General features: G+C 38.5%; 1 protein-coding gene across 5 annotated transcripts in view; it reads right to left on the minus strand.

The window, feature by feature from the left end:
• CFAP20DC (CFAP20 domain containing) overlaps positions 1–13,675 on the minus strand; it is a 202,920-nt gene that overhangs the window by 34,783 nt on the left and 154,462 nt on the right. The window lies entirely within an intron of this gene.

The following is a 13,675-nucleotide window of genomic DNA, read 5'->3' on the forward strand; positions in this document are numbered from 1 at the left end:
GTATTTACCAAGATCCAGTTTGTGTCAGGTCCTGGCACGAAATGCAATGATGAGCAAAAATAGAGTTACTGCCCTCCTAGAAGTTACAGTGTGGAGGGTGAGACCAAAATCAGTCAGATAATCACACAAAAATGTGTAACTGTTTGAAGTTAGATGGTGCTTATGAGAATACTTATGGATATATTTATGTGCTTATGGATAGGGACTTGAGGGTTTCGTAGGGGATATGATGCTTGAAAGGAAATCTAATGGATGGCTAAGTATTAACCAGGCAAGGTAGAAGGCAAAGTAGAAGAACGCATTCTAGAAGAGGGAACAATGGGAAAAGGCCCTGAGGCAGACAGATTTGAGAAAAGGAAAGGAGGCCACTGTGACTCAAGCACAGATGTCTAGAGGGAAAATTGTACAAAATTAGGTTGGGCCAGCAGGCATGGGCCAAGTCACTCAAGCCTTGCAGGCCATTGAAAGATTTTGGCCTTTATCCAATGAATAATGGGAAGCCATTGTGGGGCTTTAATATGGGGGTGTCACAGTCAGGTCTGTGTTTAGAAAAGGTTAGTCCGACTGCTCTGTAGGGAATGGGTATGGGTTCTGGTGGAAAAGTACAAATGGATGCAGGGAGACTACTTAGGAGGCTGTATAAGCAGTCCAGAAGAAAGATGGTGACAGTTTTAGGTGACCAAAAGCCAAAGACAAGCCATTAGTGGGATATGAGTATCGAGAAAAAAATGTGATTCAAGCTACACTTGAATCACACAGAGTTCTAGTCAATGGCCTACTGTAGTCCAAAGTGTAGTCCAAACTGTTGAGATGATTTTGTTCAGTTTGTAGAATCCCAATTTGATAAACTCAAAGATAGCCAAAGGAAGGCAATTAGGACTAAGCCAGGACCAGGAATGGCAAAGAGGACTTGAGGCTGAAAAAGTGAGATGCTGGAGGAGAAAATGAAACGACCAAAAAGCAATATTCAAAAATTTCAAGGGGTGTTACGTGAAAGAGTGATGATTCAAATGATTGTTCTAGAAAGAGAGATAGGACCAATGGGGAGAATTTATAGGGAAGCCCACGTTAGCTCAGAATAAGGAATGCTCAATTTAGAAGTGGACTGCCTCAAGTCGCACTGAGCCTGCTTCCCTGGCAAAGATGTGCAAAGATGACTTTCGAAGGTTAAATCATCTCTATAATCTCTTCAATCTCTCTAGATTCTCTGATTCTCTCAAGTGTGATCTGATTTGGAAACTTTATTCCTAATAGTCCTATTAATATTCCTACCTCCACTATTATCACTTTCTACCATTTAATGAAAACACATGTGCCAGGCTCTGTACAAAATTCTTTACACATATTATCTCATTTAATCCTTACAATAACACTATAAAGTAAGTAGTAAAATAGAACCCCTATTTTTTGGATAACCTAATTGAGGTTTAGAGAAATAAAGTAATTTCAGAAGGATACAAATCTGGCATTTTAACTCCATTGACTGTGTTTTTAACCTACACTATATCACTTCCTAAAACCACTTATTCCACTATATGCCGATGAACTGCATACTGAGCTCAATAATTTTAACCAATTTCTAAGCCTTCAAAATATGCAACTCCGTATTTCCAGTGACAAAATATATTCAATGTCATATCTAGCAACTGCATCAGTCAGAGTAAGGCTGGGGTTATTCTTGATAATAAGCAACTCCCAAATCTCAGTGGGTTAAAAACACCAAAGGTTTATTTCTTGCTCATGTTTGTAATTCAGCAACCAGGCTGGCAAAACCACCATCATCTTGAATGTTTCTGGTAGGTGTCAGAGGAAAAGAGAACTCTGGAGGGTTTTACACCTACAATTAAATGCTCCACCCAAGTAACAACATAAGCCATCTTGCTCATAATGTATTGGCTAGAACTAACTGGGCACTTCGGCTCTACCCAAAACCAGAAGAGCAGTCCAACAATGTGCTTGGGGTGGGGAAAGCTGGGAATATCTGGCAAATTGTGTTAGTAACTACTGCAGACAATAAATATGCAAAGAGGCCAGGAAAAAATGCAAACAATTTTTGCTGAATAAAGTTCAGAATTTCCACCAAGAATACTGACTACCTCTTTACATTAGCTTGTTTACTTACCCCAAGTTGAGAGTACTAATATATTAGAAGAAGGAAAATGTATAAAACATGCTGAATTCTGGAAAAAGTCTTCACTGTGTATGTAAGACATAATTTGAGCCATAATCCTGTCTGGGATTCAAGCCCTGGGCATGCAATATTAGTACATCTATTTGCACTTGGGTTAGATACAAGTGTTTAGACAGAAAATGTAATATTTTACTCCCTTACAAGTTACACTGTACCTAACTATGTAAAAAGCGATCACTGATGAGCTGAGAGAAGATAATATGAAAAAACTCAAGCCTTACTTTAGGTTTTGACTATTAAGATGTTAGAATAAAAACCATTTAAATGTATTACAGAAATTTCACTCCGAAAATTCTTGGCAATGCCAGTTCATCACTGTCAAATTAACTAAGAGTGTGATATTCAGGCCCCATATTATTTATATAAAAATGTAAACCTCTTAAAAAGTTTTTCTTTCTGACAAATATTTGGAATAATATAAAATAAAACAAGTAATTCATCTTATTTCTTGCTATGACTCAGAGTACTCAAGTCAAATTTGAACTACTTTTATCCACTATCTGTGGGTAAACATAGTAGTTTTATTCATAAGTACTCCATGATCTCAGCTACAAAACTAAAAACCTGCAATGAAAATATAAAGACAAATCAGTGGCATCTATGAAGCACTTTACTGGAAATGACTGTTAAAAGATAATGATTTCTTGTTGTAAGTGATTTAAATGCCCAAAGAGAAAGTCCATGTGGTGTTAATGTGCTTAAAATGTAATTAAAATTTGTATTACAAATGCTAGTTTAGGAAAGAACTGTTTTTAAAAGCCAACGATATTTCCTGTAAGGTCATTGCTGTGATATTTTATATGGTGCCTTTTTCTAATTTGAAAGCTACCTATTTTAATAGAGAATGGTCCAAAACGTTTTTAAGGTCAAACTGGATATGTTGATTTAAAAATGCAAGCAAAGTGCTTTATTATAGTATACTACCAGAGTGTTATTGTAGTTTAAAAATATCATTAAATCAGCACAAACCCACACTTAGCATTTCCTGCACATTTTTCATGCCGAGCTGCCTTCTGACTATGAGTAATCTGTTAATCTGCTCTTTGCCTCACAATCTATCAAAGTGACAGATTCATTCCTTCTCTAATACATAATATCTTCATTTACTGTATGCCTTGCTGCACCTTTCTTTTTTGCTAGCACTGAAATTTAGAAAATCACAAGCAAATTTAGAGAATGTCACATGGGTGGTTGTTCTTGTTTGTTTCCCATTTCTTCCATTATTCCAACAGGAGAAACAGAAACTTTCTCAACTCTTAATGTGAGTTAATAGTATTTCTAAAATGAAGCCAATTTCAGGTTTCAATGAAACCTGTGAAAGAGGCTGGAAGAGGGCAAATGGTAAAATACAAAGTAATTGCACCCTTCACCAAGTCAAAACACTGGCCAAAATGGAATTTCCTACCAACACTCATGGCCAGTGAATAGACTCTCACTTTCCACCTCCAAACCTTTCCTGTAAAGAAAAAGGTATCATTACCAACAAAAAAAGAAAAAGCCATTCATCTAGTAGTTTAAGGATGAACCACCCCCCTCAAAGACAGTCCTTCATTACCATAAACATCAAACACACTTCATTGGCACAAACACACTTAATTGAAAGCCACACTGTGACTTTAAGGTGAGACCTTCAGTTTTATCGTGATGTTGATTGACCTCAGCCTGGGCCAGATCTCAGGTTTCTTGTTCTTTGTTATTTTAATAATACAAATGGTTCTGCTGTTTAAAAATTATTCGCTATTAATTCAACAGAAGTTATTTTACTCTTCCCTCCTTTCCTGCTTTGATCCAGTTGCTTATTCTATAAGTTCTGCAAATAAAGAGATTTAAAGGCTGAAATATATGAGAATATATAAAATTCTAGCTAGTTTCCTTTCATCTTAAATAAGAGATAAAGTTATCTACAAGTCATCCTTTGGCTTCACTTGTTATCAATCCAAGGGTTCAAATAATAAACAAAGGTCACTATTGTTAATCTCAAATGTCAAAAGCAACGAATTATTTACAGCAAAATATGAGAAGCTGCTCTCTAACCAGTCTTGTTTCAGCATATACATAATTTTCTTCCATACATACACCCAACCCAACACCCAACAACATTTTCTTGAGCTGAGCACCAAATTGCATCTGATTTGTCTTAATGGATGGCAAGGGAGCTAAAGGCTTTTAAAAATCAATGGACAAGAAAGAGTCAATAGAACAATAATGTTAGTGTTAATTCAATCAAATCAGCTAAAAGTTGTTTGCCTTTTCTCCTTCAAGTAATTTTAAATAGGCTGGACGTTTGACTTGTGCGGTATTTATTATACTGAGTGGGTTTTTATGAGGTAATGAACAGCAAAATATGAAGCTGTAAACTCGGGTAAACATAATATATTGCTAGAGTGAAAAATTATGTGTTCTAACTTTAATCAATTTCAGAATGTAATGTTTTTCATTAACAAGAGAAACAAAAAAAATTACAGGGAAGATGTAAAACCAACTGCCAACAAAAGCAGCACTTGCGAGTGGGCATGGTTTTGGAAAGGCTGCCATTTCTCCATGCCAGGCTGGGCCCATGCTCCCCTGCCCCAGGTACCTTTCCTACCACATTCACAGCCTGCCCTGGACTGGCCTTTGCTGGGAAGCCAGTCCCTCACCCTCTCTCTACGGTACTCTGCACAGAGTAGGTGCTTCAGAAATACTGAATGTTGCTGAAGGGATGAACTGCAATACATTTTCAATCATTTCGTGTTGTAGTGGTTCCTTGTTTGAGTAACAAGGGGAGCATTCTGCATTAGGTTACAAAGTGAATGATGAGGCAGTGAGTCTACGGATGCCACTGGCTGTGGCCATTTAACCATAATTATGGTCTTCCATTTCCCAGGTTCACGTCATTATCCTGGACCTCAGCCTGCATTCCTCTCACCCTCCCCTCAGCCAGAACTGAGGTGAATGTTATAAACTGGAATTAGTACTTCGATGTCTTTTTAAAGGTGCTCATTACTCTAGAAGAGGAAGCTGAATCTTTTAATTAAAAGCTGAAACTGTAGAACGTTGGAATGGTAAATAATTACTTAGGGAATTACCTTTTTTTACACTGGACCCTGGGCCAAAGGTAATCTGAGTTCATCATTTGGATGGATAACAGTGACTAGGGAGGCCTGGGTAATCACAGAAGACCCATATTCTGCTAGTTAAAAATGCTAAGACTCTTCAGGGATCCATCATTTCAGACACAGAAGCTTGGGGAGGGGTGGGGGAGAAGATGCTATCTGATGTTCTGAAGCTCTTGTGGACGTGGGTTTTGCGCGTTTGTAATTTTGGAAAACATAACAATAAATAAAATATTTATGAGTAGTTCTCCAGCCCTAATGGCTTTACTCTCTCATGGAGTACAGCTGGTAAAACAGGAGACTCAGGTTGAAGTGCTAAGCCCCAGTGGCCTGAGAGACCTGGTCAGAGAACACGCAGGCATCTCAACTAAGAAGCTGGAGGGTGAGGTCACAGGTGCCCAGGCAGGCAGGGCCAGAATGAACAAGGAGAGAGAGCAAAGGAAAGGAAATATTGGTCCAGTGGCAGGGGTGGCACCCAGTCTTCTGGGGTGACGGCTAGTTAGGGCCTGGGACAGGGTGACTGGAACAAGTGGGCAGTCTGAGCTAGTGAGCTCTTGTACAATAAATGATCAGAACTAGGACTAAAAGTGAGCTGGACAGGTGAAGAAGAGCCAAGAGCAGAGGAGGAAGAAGTGATGGGACTGCCAGCTGTCCAGCACTGCTGGTGAACTGTTGGGTCTTCTGGAACCACCCAAGGGGAACAGTGGCCCTGAAGTTGTGGCAGGCAGGGTCCCAGGTTCAGAGTGGTCAGAGGCGACAGGCAGCATGATTTCCCAGGTATTTGGTTGACTACCAAGGGTGCCTTTAGTTTAGGTCTTCTCAGCGGCAGGGCTAGAGAGGCTAGGGAAGCCATTCTGAGCCCAGTATGTGTTGCAGACCGGGCAGGAAGGGGACTCAGGTGAGTCTCTTTGTACAGGCGTTTCTAAAGTCTGTTTACTGGTTAGATCAGCGAACTGAGGACCCTTCTAGGAGCAGGTGGGGCAGGGGGCTCACTCGAGGGTAGCTGCACCATAGGCTCAGATGTTCCTTCTTTCTCTGTAAACACATACACACACAGACACACACACGCTCTTTTTCTTCTTATCCAGATTCTGTTCGTTGGTGAGGGTTAAGAACACATCCTGTAGCAATGCCAACTCAAGCAGATTTCTAGCAAGTGACACCCTGACTTCACAAAATGGGCATGAATAGGCAAATACAGATAAGCAATTTCCAATAAGAATGCAGAGAAAATTCTCAAAATCAATTTGAGAAAACTGTCTCCATTTAAAGTTTTAAAATGATACATTTACCAGAGACTTAGGATTGTGGGTATCTTCTAGGGTATCATTTAAAACAAATTCATGGAAGAGATTTCATTTATTATAAGCAGGAACCGGCCCAGGTTCCAGACACCCTCAGGGGAGAAAAGTATACAGGTGCTTCTGGGCTCCAGCTAGCAATTAGGTACGCAGTGATGTAGCTGGTGTAGAGACATGGGGTAAAGTCGTTTTTGTGAGATTCAGTGAATTCAGCACACACTTCTTGAGTGTCTCCTTTGTGTTGGCACTGTTTGGGGAGCTAGGATATTGTGAGCAAGAGAAATAAAAAGGTCCTATTCTCACACAGTTTACATTCTAGCATATTCTCTGTGTGTGTGTGTGTGTGTGTGTGTGTGAGCAGACAATAAGCAACAAGCAAGAAAACATCAGGTAGTGAGGAGTACTACGGTGAAAATAAAAAAGAAAATATAATGAGGCTGCCTGGGGCTATTTTAGGTCACATGCTAAGAAGGGGGCTCTCTTAGCCTCCATTTAGATGGATGACATTTATATGGAGACCAGAATGACAGGAGGCTGCTATGTCCTTTCTAGAGAGTCCCAGCAGAGGGGCCATCTTGTGTGAAGCTCTTAAGGTGGTATTTGTGTATCTGAGAAAAAGAGACAGGACCATGGTGTTTGATCCATAGTCCACAAGGTGCAAAATGGTATGAAACACAGTCTGAGTGGTGGGCATGTAGGGTAAGGAGCACGAGTTGACCCTAAGAACAGAGGGCAACCTTTGGGAGGTTTTACACGGGGGAATGCTTCAGTCTAGTTTAGGTGTAACACCACCACTCTGGTTGCTCAGTGGAGAACAGAGGGTAGGGGCCAAAGGGGCAGAGAAAGCAAGTGAGAAGCGATGGCATCTGTCTAGGTGAGAGATGATGGCAGTCTGGGCTGGGACTGCAGCAGTGAGGAGAGAGCAGTGGCTGGAGTTGGCATACGCTGTGGTGGGAGGAAGCGCCAGTACAACTTGCTGAGGCTGGACAGGAGGTGGGTTAGAGAGAGAAACCAGGGATCGCTCTTGGTTTCTGGCTTAAGTAAAAGGGGATAAAGGTGGCATTTTCTGAGATGGAGAAAACTGAGGAAAGAACATATGTGTAATGTGTAGAGGGAGAGAAAACCAAGTTATGTTTTGAATGCTTGGATTTGAGGTATACACTGGAGGTCCAAGGGGGTATCTGCCAAATTGGCAGCTTGGATACATGAGTCTGGGACTCAGAGGAGGGTCAGGACTGGACATATATAATTTTGAAAGTCATTAGAATATAGAGGGTATTGGAAGCTATTATTAAGTAGTTTGTATAAAAAATACATATTACATTATGTATTAAAGATTAGGGCAATTCTAATGTTCACCAGTGTCTATGGACCTCTGGCTTGGCAGGGAGTGGAACACGCATGGAAATTAGATTTCAACTTTGTCCAAACAAGAGCCTTTTGTGAAAACACAATTTTATCCTGGTTGTGAATAAAGCGATACCACTGTCTTCCTATTTTCAGAAAAGGAAAGTGCAATCTTGCACGGCCATAGAAAAATATTTGAAATTCAACTGGCTAACTTTGGGGATGAAGACTTTCATATCTGCATGGTCTCTGGGCATACCTCTACCCTCCCTCCCTTAGCTCACATTCTGACAGAGCTCCTTACCAAGCCAGGCTGTGCTGAGCACCACAGGGAGGACAGACACCACCCTGTCCTCAGGGACCTTGGAAGTTGGAGAACAGCATGACAAGTCCTCAGCCAAGCAGTTTAAATCAGACTTCTAGGTATGGAGAGTCACCGCCTCCAAATGAGCAGGTGGGAATTTGTGGGAAGAGGATTATGAAATAAGAGGCACTGATACCCATAGCTTTTCCTAGTTAAAGCTAAGGATAGGAATGATATGAAAGTTAAATCTGATGCCTTTTGTTTTATAGGCAAATCATTAAGATTTAACGCCAAAATATAGACAATAGAAAAGAACGACACTACATTTACAGATACCGTGTGCCCAGTTAATCGAAAAATCCTCTGTTATGCTTTGGTCTAAGGAGGAGTATTTGTTAAAAATCTAACTTACTTGTTTTAAAATGATCCAAACTTAATCATCTGAAGAGGAACATGACATACAAGTTCTGTATTTAATTTTATTTATTTATACATTTTCTGTCCCTTGTGTTGGTGGGGGAAAAAAGCTTAAGCCATAGAGGAGAAGCTCATCAGGCTGAGTCCCGACAATTTGAGAGGAAAAATGAAGCCACTGTGATCAGTCCAGAGAAGCGCTTGTAGGTTACAATGACAGGCCAGCTTGCCTCAGTCAGGCTGGCTGAGCCAGCATGAACCGAGGTCAGTGGTTATTAATCATTTGTCAAAGTCTGCAGGGATTTATCAGATAATTATAGTTATAAGTACGTTTATATCACACAAACATGTGGCAAGGCTGCAAAGGATTCAAGCCCTAACACAATCTGCAATGGCATTTTAAAAAACTACAGATAAGTGATAAATCATAAAGGAAACACTTCAGAAAGAAAACCATGTCATTCATGACTGGGCAGTCTAGAATTATTTTCTATATTGTTTATTTCCATAAATATTTAGAAACCTTACAGAGCCTTTGAGTACTTTCCCTCCACCCCCTAATTTTCCAATAAGTTGTAAAAATAGCAAGTGTAATCGTCATTTGAAATGAAAGACTGGTTATCGACTCCATCCATATCAACAGACAACCAGAATGTAATCACAGCTTACTTTATAAAACCTTTTCCCGAGCAAAAGTATCTCAAGCTGTTCTGAAGAATCTACATAAACACATAAATAGATGTGCCTAAGGAGCAGCTCTGAACCCCACCAACCAATAGACGGCACTTTAAAATAAATGACTTAAGGCCGTAAACAGCATCCATTTTGTTCAGTTTGGCAGAATATAAGTTTATATTCTAGGAAACATTTCTCAACATGAATGAACTCTGAAATTGTTTCCTCCTTCCCAACACTCCTCTAAATTGTATTAGATTTTGTTAGCCGTTTCTGCATCTTGTCATAGAGGCTGTCAGTGCCCCATGAGACAGTGTGGGTAGATAGACACTGGAGGCAAGGGCCCCAGCATCTGAGATGCTGCCTAAATCTCAGTCAGCATGTTAGGCCAAAATAATGGGAAGCGTCACCCCCAAGCCTACCAATGCAAGGGGAAATGGCCTTGTTGCCAAGTCTAGACACACAAGGGAATGTGATGAGATGAACCATGTGTATTTCAATCCCTAGATTGTAAACTTCTCAGGAAATCATTACCATTGTATCCTACCTCTAGCCAGTGTCAAGCGTTGCCCTGTGAGTGCAAGTGAAACCTTTCAATCTGAGGAACACAATGAATGAATATATGAGGTGTTTCAGCTGTTTTCATCCTAGAGCCTACTTTTCAAAACCCAAATGTGCCTGCTTCATGGACTGCATACTATCTTTAATCGTCAACACATAAAACTAAGAAGGTAATTATGGTGCATAAACTAAAAATCTTTCCAGAATAAAATGTAAATAAAACACTTCAGAGATATTGGTTGTTCTGTTACATTAATAACGTTTATGAAAAATTGACTAAATATGTACATATGCAGGTATGAGTATATATAATTTAAAAATATTAGGTTCTTAGGTCTCTGGAGTAGTTGCAGATATTTCATTGAAGCTAGTGTGGCCCCTTCACCTCCCAAAGGGCACCATCATTCTCTCCTTTCAATGGACCTGCAAACACAGGTGTCCCCCATCCCCAACATGTTTGCATTACTTTGTTCAGGAAATCAAGAGCCTACTGTTTCTCATGTATTGTTCAGAGCTTCTGCATACCAAACTTTCAATAAGATTCAGGTTGGATGCTTGTTTATGCAAAGGGGTAGACTTAGAGACTTATCTTTTCTTCTTCTTCTTTTTTTTTTTTAGTATTCATTATCAGTATCTTTCAACTTTAAAGTTTAATTTTAAAGTTCTGTATTTTAGGGTCTAAAACATGGGATAGAGTAATTTTTAAGAAATATAATAAATACAAATCTTAAGAACCATAGCTTTCAATTTTAAGTTAAATTACATGTATTACATGATTTTATAGATGATCTATGCTGACCTCATAATTTTATCATCTTCTTTATTTATGGCTCAATAATGCCTTTCTGCCAATTCTCCAAACTGCCGGATTTATGAGCCAAGAGCCAAGCTGTTTTTGAACAGCTATATAATAATTTTCTAGGAAACTGGTGGATAACCTGATGGAAAATAGGGTTGGCGGCATTTTACTTTTTTGCTTTAAAAATAATTGGCTTTTAATTTTATTGTGTAAAAATATAAATACATTCTTCCTAAATGAATGAACACTTACTTTGTTAAGTAAAATATATTGTCTGTTTAGCTGATGAATTTTCTTATATTCTGTCTTTGAGAATCAAATTTTGAAAGGGATATTTAAAATCACATACTGCCACATCTACTTAATTAATTAAGTAATTAAACAATTAATCAATCCAATATTATGAGGTATGTTTTCTATGTAGGGCAGTGTTCCCTTCAATAGTGGAACTGGTTTTACTATGTAATAGCTTATAATGAGTCTCATCGAAGTCACAGAATCATAAATCTGGAAGTGACCTGAGAGAGCTTATAAAATCCAAATCCTTTCCTTTACACATGAGGGTGTTCTTATTGTTAGATGAGGTCTGGACAGGTTGGGAGGCTTGTCTGAGATCATATACGGGGTTAGTAGCAGAAGTAGGATAAAAATTAGGTCCTCTTTTTCCTTTTGTTGAAACAAAATACTTCACTTTCTAACATCACTTTCTATTACTCTCATTTACTCAGACTACAAGTCCTGACTTTGTTGTTATTAGGACCAAAGTTGGATTTCCAGTTACTTTGAAAATTTATTCTTATATAGATAAAGTGTTTTTTGGTCAAATCTAGATGGGCTGCAAGATTGCAAGAGACATGTTCACATATCAAGAGATAACTAAATTGAAGAACGTTTAAATACCTTTTTATATATATTGAAATTATAATCTCAATTTTCAACTCATTATTATCTATTGATGATAATGACAATTCCCCCTACTAGATAACATGCAAGAATGACTAGATCAGGCATATGGACCAGGAACACTTGGAAGAAATTATTAATAAAGAACACTTACTCTTCCTATGTCATTAATATTCTGGGCCCCATTAAAAGTCCTATAAACTATGTAGGTGGTCTCCTGATAGCCATGTTAGTTTTATATGGCTTGGTTGGCTCTTCATTGCTGATTGGACCAGAAGTGAATACTTAGCCCAAGCCAGGCCAATTACATTCTCTCTCCTGGAAAGCAGGAATTGGGATTCAGACATAGACTGTCAGCCTTGGCATGTACTTTGAACTGTAATGTGTAAACCCAAGACAGCCATATGTGACGGGAAGCAGAGAAAGCTGGAGCTTAGAGTGAAGAATGGAGCAGACAGGAAGAAGCAGGCGGAGGTGCAGTGAAGATACTGTTTGCCTGCCTCTCAGCTTTCTAGTCCCTAGTTTCAGGTCCCTCCTGAGACCGGGCTGCCTTTGGCTTCCAGAATACAGCCCTGTATCCTTACTTAACGAAGCCCTCCCATCTGTCTGTCTCTTTTTGTCTTTCTCCCTTTCTCTTCTCCTTCTCCTCCTCTATCTCTCTCAAAACTAGCTCAGTTGTTTTTGATTATGTGCAATGAGTTTTGATTCAGACACTATTAGATACCACACTCTGGAGCAAGAGCTACAACGGTGTCGTTGGTGTTCTTGTCTATTCCATGGGACGACCCACAGTACAGGTGAGAGAGCTTGATAATGAGATACATTTAGATAATAAGATGCATTATAATAACTGAGATCCTGTGTGTGGAGCTCAAGACAGACTCATTTTCAATAAATTCCTAGTATCTTAATATATAGTAATAAATTGATATTGACTTATACTGATAAACCAGCCTGTTTAGCTATTTTTTTCAGAAAGCCATACAAGATACATGCACCCCAATGTTCACAGCAGAACTATTTACAATAGCCAAGACATGGAAACAACCTAAATGTCCATCGACAGATGACTGGATAAAGAAGTTGTGGAACACAATGGAATACTACTCAGCCAAACATATAATAAAATAATACCATTTGCAGGCAACATGGATGGAACTAGAGAATGTCATTCTAAGTGAAGTAAGTCAGAAAGAGAAAGAAAAATACCATATGATATCACTCATATGTGGAATTAAAAAAAAAAAGACAAACAAACTTATTTACAAAACAGAAACAGACTCACAGACAAAGAAAACAAACTATGGTTACCAGGGGGGAAGGGGGTGGGAGTTTGAGATTTGCAGATAATAATTAATATACATATAAAAAGATAAACAAAAAGTTCATACTGTATGGCACAAGGAACTATATTCAATATCTTGTAGTAACTTATGGTGAAAAAGAATATGAAAACGAATATATGTATGTTCACGTATGACCGAAGCATTGTGCTGTACACCAGAAACTGACACAACATTGAAAACTGACTACATGTCAATAAAAATATATATTAAAAAAAGAAAGTCATACAATACTATATACACTTCAAAACTCATATTCAGATTTACTTGTCTATAATGAGCCTAAAATAATAAGGTTTTTTAATATTGACAAATTACTCATCTCAATGACATTCTAAATAATGAAATAATTTTGAGATTATGAACTTTGAAATTATTAAAAAAGAAAACAGCCATTTGAACTTATATAAGCTATTTTGGTAAATGTAAAGGCACCAGGTAACATAAAGATTTATGCCTAAAATGTACTAAACATCAAATACCTATTAAAATGAAATATTTATGCAAATAGAATAATACTGAATAAATTACTACTTAAAGAGAGCCTGTTATGTGCCAGGAACTGTGCTAAGAATTTTTCACTTATTAGGTCATCTGATCCTCTCCCAAATCCTATGAGGTAATTATCATGCCTAAATTACTTGGACTTAAATGACTTTCTCAAAGTCCCACAGCCAGTAAGAGGCAGAAGTGCTATTTAAACCTAGTTTGACTGTTAACTATGACAGCATAGTCTGAATGA

This window comes from Vicugna pacos, chromosome 17 (genome assembly GCF_048564905.1).
Source record: "Vicugna pacos chromosome 17, VicPac4, whole genome shotgun sequence".
In the NCBI taxonomy this organism is placed as follows: Eukaryota; Metazoa; Chordata; class Mammalia; order Artiodactyla; family Camelidae; genus Vicugna; species Vicugna pacos.